Source organism: Ailuropoda melanoleuca, chromosome 3, assembly GCF_002007445.2.
Source record: "Ailuropoda melanoleuca isolate Jingjing chromosome 3, ASM200744v2, whole genome shotgun sequence".
NCBI lineage: Eukaryota > Metazoa > Chordata > Mammalia > Carnivora > Ursidae > Ailuropoda > Ailuropoda melanoleuca.
This window is the reverse complement of record NC_048220.1, coordinates 115,917,168-115,926,967: the sequence shown is the minus strand read 5'-3', so window position 1 is coordinate 115,926,967 and position 9,800 is coordinate 115,917,168.

The window sequence follows — 9,800 nt, the reverse complement described above, 5'->3', positions numbered from 1 at the left end:
TGCTTCTTTAATACATAAAAGAAAAATCTTTAATGTAATTTACCAGATCAGGAAACCAAGGGAGATAAAGCAGCCATCTCAATAGATGCTGGAACAACATCTGTAAATAATTAACCATTCATTCTTGATCATTTGAAAAAATATTAATAGAGAAAAATGTTCCCAATCCAAGAACCAACAATTTCATGCTTACTGTCAAAACACAAGAAAAATTTCCGTTGACAAGTATGCCTGAAAGCATAGTTATTTACCACTGTTCTAGTAGTCTGACCAAAACTAATAACATAAAATAACTATAAATTTAAAAGAGGCAGAGACAGAACCGTTATTATTATTTACATGTAGTGTGGGGTTTTTTTCCTGTAAAACCCAAGAGAATCAATTTAAAATTTTTAGATGAGCTAATTATTTGAAATCCATAGGTTAAAACATATTTTCAGCTCTTGGCTGCCCAGAAGAGTTCTCTAAAACTGTACATTCCACTTCCTAAGGTTAAGGTTTTCTATACCAAAGCGGTAAATAGAACATATGACCTATTTTTCTCTACCCATTGGATGAAAGTGCACTTTGATGAGACTAAGTTCTAATTTTTTCTTTTAATTTTCTTCATTTTTATATTCAATGGAGGAACTCAGAATCCACTGCCAAAGTTTTTGTTGAGTCACCTGAGAAAAATCCCGTCTTAAATGGCATCATATATTCAGTTGTTTATTCGCTCAACAGAATATGTTCTAAGTCCTAGAGCGTGGTGATATGCACTAAATGTTTATATACAGATAAACTTGACCTCATCCCGTTGTTACACAGCTGCAGAAAAAAAACAGGCATGAAAATTCAAGTAGGGCATAACTCACAATAATAAAAGCATGTGCTGTGAGACCACAAAGAAGGCAGAGCCTTTACTCCTAGGATCCTCTGAAATACACGTTCAAGAGTCCTCACACATAACCACAGACCTGCTACAGTGAACTAAGAATAGTTTTAAAGTGACTGAGTTAATGTATCAGCTACTCCATGATATCTTAGTGTTTGAAACTATCACCAAATTATAGTATATGGACAGCTACTTGCTAAAACAAACAAACAAACACTGCTTGTCTGTTAGATTATCCTTTAAAAAACATTCTGGCTTTGATTTGATTTGCTATTTTGTTGTCTTGAAGTACAATGGCCAACTGGACTGAAGCCTGCCCAGTCAGCAAGCATACTGCTGGGACATAATGCCAACATGAAACTCCCTGGGTTCCAGCAGCATTACCTACCAGCCCGTTTGACCTTGACTGTAAATCCTGAAACAGAGTCAGGCTACTGAGGCCCACCTTGAGCATCCTGTTAGACTGCGGCAGGAGGCCGGAACAGCAATCATCGGGCAGGTAGAAGTGAGCAACTAGACCAAGGACAAGTCGAAGAACTACTTTCAGACTCTGGAGGCCCAACAAATAACAACAGAGCTATGAACTGAGACCCAGGAGCCAATAAATCAGGAATCAGAGATCGAATAAGCTGCCCTTGTTTAAACATAGGTTCTGGCTAGAGCACGAGTCTAAGCGAAAGGTCACAACTTCAATGAGTTTTGCAAATAATGGCTTCAGGAACAAATTACAGATTTAAAATTACACTGCAGCCTTCATGTTTGCTCAATAAGGAAGAAAAAATATTTGATTTGACATCAATCATTTCAGTGTCAAATACAGGGATGGTAATCAATCAAGTATTTATTGAGCATCTACTACTCTGCATATGATCTATGTTAGAGTTACAGAGAAACTCCTAAGAACTTTAAGATATGGTCCCTGATTTCAAAGCAATTACAGTCTAGTTTTTAAGTCATATACTCCCATAGTATACTAAAGATTCTTCAAAACTCTTAAACAATTATAAGTACTTATTAGACTAATTTTTTAACCTCTATTTCCCTGATACTCTAAATTCCACAAGCTCAAGGACAATCCCCACCTGGACCACTACTTACTTCCAATGCCAAGTGCATAGTACCTGCAAAATAAATCTGTCTTGAATAGACAAATAAATAGATAGATAATTGACATGTTAAAAAACATTTTTTAAGGGGCACCTGGGTGACTCAGTCAGTTAAATATCCAGCTCTTGATTTTGGCTCAGGTCATGGTCTCAGGGTCATGAGATCAAGCCCTAAATCCTCCACACTGGTCATGGAGCATGCTTAAGATTCTCTCTCTCTCCTTCTCCACCCCCTCCCTTCTCCCCTACCTCATGCATGTGTGCGTTATCTTTCTGTCCCCCCCCCAGAAAATCATTTTTCAAAAATGAGTATTACCTGAAATGTGTTTAGAGTAATTAACCACAAAGAGCTCTAAGGATCTGAGTAGTGGGGAAAAAGCTAATTACTATCATTAATATCATCTATAAAGATTAAGACAAATAGAGAAGCTCAAAGTGTCTATTTGATTTGTTAATTAGAATCTAACACTGCATCACTCAGCATCAGGGAAATACAAATCAAAACCATAATGAGATACCACCTCACACTAGTCAGAATGGCTAAAACTAACAAGTCAGGAAATGACAGATGTTGGCTAGGATGCAGAGAAAGGGGAACCCTCCTACACTGTTGGTGGGAATGCAAGCTGGTACAGCCGCCCTGAAAAACAGTATAGCAGTTCCTCAACGAGTTGAAAAAAGAGCTACGCTATGACCCAGCAATTTACACTACTGGGTATTTACTCCAAAGATACAAATGTAGTGATCTGAAGGGGCACCTGCACCCCAATGTTTTTATCAGCAATGTCCACAATAGCCAAACTATGGAAAGAGCCCAGATGTCCACTGACAGATGAATGGATAAAGAAAATGTGGTATACAGATACAATGGAATATTATGCAGCCATCAAAAAAACAAAATCTTGCCGTTTGCAATGACATGGATGCAACCAGAGGGTATTATGCTAAGCGAAATACGTCAATCAGAGAAAGACAATTATCATATGATCTTGCTGATATGTGGAATTTAAGAAACAAGGCAGAGGATCATAGGGGAAGAGAGGAAAAAATGAAACAAGACAAAGAGAGAGGGACAAACCACAAGAGACACTTAATCTTAGGAAACAAACTGAGAGTTGCTGGAGGGGAGGAAGGTGGGGGGATGGGGTAACTGGGTGAAGTACACTGGGGAAGGTTTGTGTTGTAATGAGGACTGGGTATTATATAAGACAGATGAATCACAGACCTATACCCCTAAAACAAATAATACATTATATGTTAATAAATAAAGATACACGGGGTGGTGGGGGAGAACCTGAGACTGCAGCTCCACAGCCCCACCAATCATGCCCTGCTGCTGTGCTTTCCCTCTACCAGTTTGCTGAAAGTGGAAATACAGTCCTATCCTTAATTCCCCCACAACACAGAAAACCCTGTGAAGTGAAATAAAGCTTTAGTGAATTTGGATAGCATGAGTAAATCCAGGGGAATCTACAGTGTTAGTAGGGATGGCCACTCACAGTCACTTTGAAAGTCCAAAGTGGCCGGCAACACCTTTTCTGATGATCCCCGTGAGTGTGCAGGTGCCTGCCTGCACAGGCTGCCTCACTCCTCACTTTGCTATTTATGCAGAGGGTACCAGGCCTGGAATCTGAGAAAGGGTTCATCAGAGTCCTGTCACCAAGCTTAGGCTTTAAATTGCCCAACACACAAGTTTCTTCTGAATTCATGATACCATAATTGACCTGCAGTGATAATGGGAACCTCTAGTGACATGCTTAAAAGGTTGTGTTGTTTTCTGGGTTGTTTCATTTTGGTTTTTTTAATGTTTTCATTGTCTCTTTTTCTGATATTGCTGATAGAACCCAATCAGCACTTCCCACATTTGTTTGATTTGCCCTTTCTTCTTTCAAAATCATTCTTAATATTGCATACAGGCATGAACTTTATTCATTTTCTCCCTTTTTTAAAGAAAATCAGTTTTACCTTGGTTTACTTCCATTTCTAGTGTAAACCCACATCCCAACTTATAAGCACTCTATTTTTTCTAACTGCTTTTGCTCTATCGGATAATGATGTAATTAATAATATTCATAAAATATGACAAATAATCAGAGGTCTCTGAATTGGACTGCAAGTAACCCTGAGTTTCATTAACAAGGTCCCAAGAGTAGGCAAGCATGGGTAATTTCCAAGCAATGAATTACCAGATCCTCAGTTGCATTCTTAAAATATAGCTATAGCAGAGACAAATACCTTGCTGGAACTTTCCTTCCACAAGTATACAATGAAAATCCATACGCATATTTTACTTGGGCACCAAGTCATCTGACAACTGTCATTCATCAACCACTTCTCTGATTTCAAGTGTTTTGTTGGTTTTTTTTTTTTAAGATTAATTTACTTATTTTAGAGAGAGAGGAATAAAGGTAGGGGAGAGGGAGAGGGAGACAAGCAAACTCCCTGCTGAGCAGCAGAGCCCGTCTCCATCCCAGGACCCTGAGATCATGACCTGAGCCAAAATCCAGAGTCCCACACGTAACCAACTGAGCTACCCAGATGCTCCCCACTTATCTGACTTCTTATTCATTCTTATCATATACCTGGTAGATTTACATTAATGAGAATACACTATGATTAATATACCTTCTATATATTTCGTATCCTCCACGTTTTTGGCTGTTGAAGTCCACTGAATCCTATCCCATCATAATAATCAGTAATACTCTAATGCAGATAATGAGTTAATGTACCTCATTACGAGCCTTTAGGGGGGTTTAGTTCAAGATTGTTATGTAAGAGGATCCTGAATGGCCCTCCTCCCATAAATACACCGAATCTACAGCTACACATGGAACAACTGCCTCTGAAAAGCAAAACAAAACAAAATGAAACGAAAAAATCAAACCTAAAAACTGACTCCTATGCCCTGAGCCAAAGAGAGAAGGCCCACATCAAAGTGGGTAGGAAAGCCTGGGGCACAATCTTGCCATAAATTCCATCCGGCTTGGGGGCAATCCAGGGGGTAGGGAACTCAAAACCTGGAGCTTCTCCCTGAGGAATGAAAAGTTTCAATCCCACATGGGGCATCCCTGACTTTTAAGACCTGCCCTCTGAGAAAGGGGCCCCCAAAACATCTAGCTTAGGAAACTAAACGGGGGCTGGCGCGCTAGGACTCACCGGCCCCAGGGTTCCAGCGCAGAAGCCGCCATGGAGGGGAGCCCGGACTCTGTGCTGGAGAGGCTCGTTTGCTGGTCTTGGAGCTTTGGCCTGAGGGACAGGCATCTGATTTACACACATTTAGGGGCCTGTGCGGGAACTCTCCGGAGGGAGACTGGCAGGCGCCATCTTCACGCTCTCCCTCTGCCAGGTCCAGGGCAGCTGTACTTTCGCCAGAAGGGAGCTTTTACGGCACCAGTCCCGGGTTTTGCGACTGCGCCCGGCGGCGTCTCCAGATCTGGACAAGTGGCCAGCGAGGCTTGTGCTCGTGGTCCCATAGGACTGTGTATATTTGCATGAGCCTTTTTCCTATAAAGTCTGCTTTTATGTTTATAAATATAATTATATAACCATAAAGTAAAGCACTTTGTGTCCTAATGAGAATAATAGTTACATTTATTCAGAATAAAATTATTACTTACAGACCTCTCACAGAAAAATGGTAATTTCACATTTCAATTTATTCATATATTTTTTGCAAAGTATACGTGATCACTATAAGACATTCAAGCATTAAAAAATTACATTGGATTAAAAATATGTCAGGGGAGGTTGGCTGGAAATGAATTCAAAAACAGAAGAAATCGTATAAAATTTCTGACCATTAAAATGACCTTGTTCCCATATTTTTTAAATGAGACATCATGGCTATTGAATTGCTGTTGTGTTGATTCCCCTGGAAAATGCTTACAGTGATTTGATAGTTTGTTTTAATGTTAATATTAACAATTGGGTAGAAATTACATTATCTTGAACAACTTAGAGTAAAATATTTTAACTGTAAATGTGAGAGAAATACATAGATTTTTCAGTATTATTTTAACTGACATGCAAGCAAAAAGTTTGAGGTCCCCTCTGATAGACCATGGAAGACTAACGTGTATGTACTCTAGCTAGCACTCACTGGTACCAAGTCAGCTGCCACGCTTTTGTTCGGAGGCTCTGTCTCATCTGTAAATTCATCAGTTGGAGTACCTGGGTAGCCCACATTACATTTCCCAGAAATCTAGTCCAGATGGCCCAGCACCCAGGCTAATTCCTTTCATGGTCATCCCCTTAACATAAGAGGAGCAAATGACAGACCTGTAGGCTCCTCCTGCAGATTTCCAATTTTAAGGTCTATTGAAAGTAATACATTGATTAAAAAAAATAAATAAATAAGACACACAGACACACACAGAGCCAGATGAGTCTAATCCTCTATTTCTCTAGTTCCATCATGATATGGTTTTCCTAACAGCACATTCAATTTATATTATTAAACACAATACTTAATGTTCTAATTTTCAACTTCAGAATTCAGATTTAAGCAGTTTTTAAAATTTTTTTAAATTTATTTATTTGAGAGAGAGTGAGGGAGAGAGTGTGAACAGGGCAGAGGAGAGGGAGAAGTAGACTCCCCACTGATCAGGGAGCCTGATGCAGAACTCGATCCTGGGACCTCAGGATCATGACCTGAGCCAAAGGCAGACGCTCAACTGACTGAGCCATCCAGGCGCCCCAGATTTAAGCAGTTTTATGGTTTTATCCCAAAAGCAATGAGTGGCTCCATGTGGTATGATAGTATTGGGGGGACTCTATCAGATATCACTCAGGCACCATTTCAGATCTCCTCAGCTTCACTGGTCTCTCATGCCAGCCACTGCCATGACAACCAGTTCCGCACAGATTCTGACCCAGTTCTTGCAGGTGCAACCTGACGGTGCTTTGTGTCAGTCCTATGCCATGCACACCTTGCCCTCCACCCTCGAGCTTCTCTGTTGAAAGCACAAAGTGAGACACCATAGGAACCTGTTCATGCTAAACCACTTACAACTCAGAAGTGCAGACAATTCATTCCAGGAGGTGAACTTTTGACAAAAAGGAGGTGGAAACCGATGGATAAGTGTTTCCCTCTCTTTTCCTCAGGAGAGATGGTCCTGAGATGCATTTCAAAAGGTTTCTAGGATAATCCCATGAAGTGGTGACCAACTTGATAACACTTTCTTGTATCAGTTCTCCCTCTTTCTCTCTTTGTTGCCCCGAAACGATAGAGGAGGAAAAACAGTCCTGGGGTACAGATGAGTCAGTTCAATGGACTTCTGCTATTACACACTCAGGAGTGTTTCTAATAGGCAATGATAAATCTTCTCAGTAGGTACTTTTGCAAGCAATCTGTTTGGTTCTTTACCTCGTATGGAGAGAAGTGATCCAACATACAAATATACATGGATTTCTGAGCAGACGAATGGCTTGGATGGTTGTTAGATGTCAGAAAGTAATTACACTAGAAGATTGGGAACAACAACAACAACAAAACTGGTAAAGAGGTATGCAGATGACCCACAGAGATGGCCAAGACATGCAGATTTTTTGGTTTCAGGATACCCACCTCTACCCATTGCAATTGAAAACTAGGTACTCAGGATGATTTGCTCACTAAACATCAGCAAGCCTCTCTCCTTGGACAAGCCAGTACTGACGTAACAGCCACATGGCCATAGTATCCATGATGGTAAGAATGAAGACCATGCTGTGACTAACTCTCACAAAATCTGATCTAGCTACTGTTGCTGCAGAGCATCCAAACTGCCAGCAGCCAAAATCACTGTTGGGTATTCAGTAAGGAGTAATCAAATGTGGAAAAATGCTTCAGGAGAAGAGCCGGCCCCTTGGTGGCAGGTGGATTGCTTCGGACTCCCTCACCTTAAAGTGCTGCAGTTTGTCCTTTCCAGAATTTACATCTACTTTCAGAAGAGTTTGTCTTTCCTAAGTACCATCTGAGACTAAGAGAATGCCTGATCTATCATTTGGTATCACATGCAAACTTGTCTTAGATCAAGGGGTCCATTTCATTGCAAAGAAGGTGTGACAGTGGACACAGTGGACCACAGAATCCCTTGGCCCTACCATGCACTGAATTAGAAGTAGCTGACCCAATAAAACAGGGGGAGGCTTGTCAACAACTCAGCTAAGGCACCAGCTCAAGGCAAACACAGTACAGGATTGGGATACTGACCTCCATGATGTGATGTACGTGTTGAACTAACAGCTGAAAAATTATGCTGTCTTCTCAACAGCTGTAATACATCGGTCTCAGGACCGAGGAGTAGAAATCAGTTTGGCTTTTCTCACAATCACCCGCAGGGCTCCATTTCCGGAATTTGTGCCTCTTGCCTCCCATATGGGGGCTTCTCTTTTCATGACAGAGCAAGCGACACCATGGGAACCTAACTCAGAAGTGCAGCAGGGTTATTCCTTGTGGGGCAAACCACTGACCAACAGGGATGGGAGCTAATGAAAAAACATTTCTCCTAAAATGAATTTCATATTGCTCCGAGTACGCTTCCTTGGGGTTTAACAACCGGTTTTTCCATAGTGGTTCCAGCTTGGTAACACTTCCTTGGTTTGGCTTTCCTTCCTTCTTTGTTTCACTCGTCCTTTCCCTCACTCTTGTACCTTGCAATAACACTTCCCAGTAAGGTACTGCCCGGAAGGACTTGGACTCCACTTTCTTCTTCTTCTTTTTTTTAATAATAATTTTTTATTATGTTATGTTAGTCACCATACAGTACATCCTTAATTTTTGATGTAGTGTCCCATGATCCATTGTTTGTGTAAAATACCCAGCGCTCCATGCAATACATGCCCTCCTTAATACCCATCACCGGCCTATCCCAATCCCCCACTCCCCTCCCCTCTGAAGCCCTCAGTTTGTTTCCCAGAGTCCATAGTCTCTGTGGTTCGTTCCCCCTTCTGCTTACCCCCCTTCATTCTTCCCTTCCTTCTCCTACCAATCTTCCTGCTATTTCTTATGTTCCATAAATGAGTGAACCATATGATAATTGTCTTTCTCTGCTTGACTTATTTCACTTACCATAATCTCCTCCAGTCCCGTCGATGTTGCTGCAAATGTTGGGTAATCGTTCCTTCTGATGGCTGAGAAATATTCCATTGTATATATGGACCACATCTTCTTTATCTAGTCGGACTCCACTTTCTGGAGAAATCTGAGTAGGAGAGGTCCTATACCAGTAGTTTCCTAGAAAAAAACAAATTTGCTCCAAAACATCATTAGCCTCTCCTCTGCTAGAAACAAGGCTTCTGGCAATTTTATTTCTTTGCATCCTTCTTGCCAGCAAACCTTACGTTCTCTCATCCCAAAATAATTAAACTCCTATCTCCAACAGGTGCTTCATTACATGTGGATCTATTCTCTTCTTCCTGTAAATAAATACACTGCTTTAGATCAGGCCTCAGCATCTCTCACCACAACAGGCCTCCTCCAGTGTTAACTTCTTACCTCAGTCCCTCACGGCCCCTGGAGCAAGCTGTCTCAATGGCAAATCTGATCTTGGCACTTTCCTGCTTAAAATTCTTCAGTGGCTCCGGGTACCTAAGAGAGGACCATGAGGTTCCTTATCCTCATACACAAAGCCCCCTGGGATCCAACCCCTGCCGGCCTTTCTAACTTCATTTTCTGCCACTCCCTGGCAGTTCTGGCCCATTTTACGCTGCCCTTCCCCCCTGCCTCTCTACCTGAATAAATGTTACTCTCCCATTACACTTTATTTATTTTTTTTAACTTTATTTTATTATATTGTGTTAATCACCATACAGTACATCCCCAGATTCCGATGTAA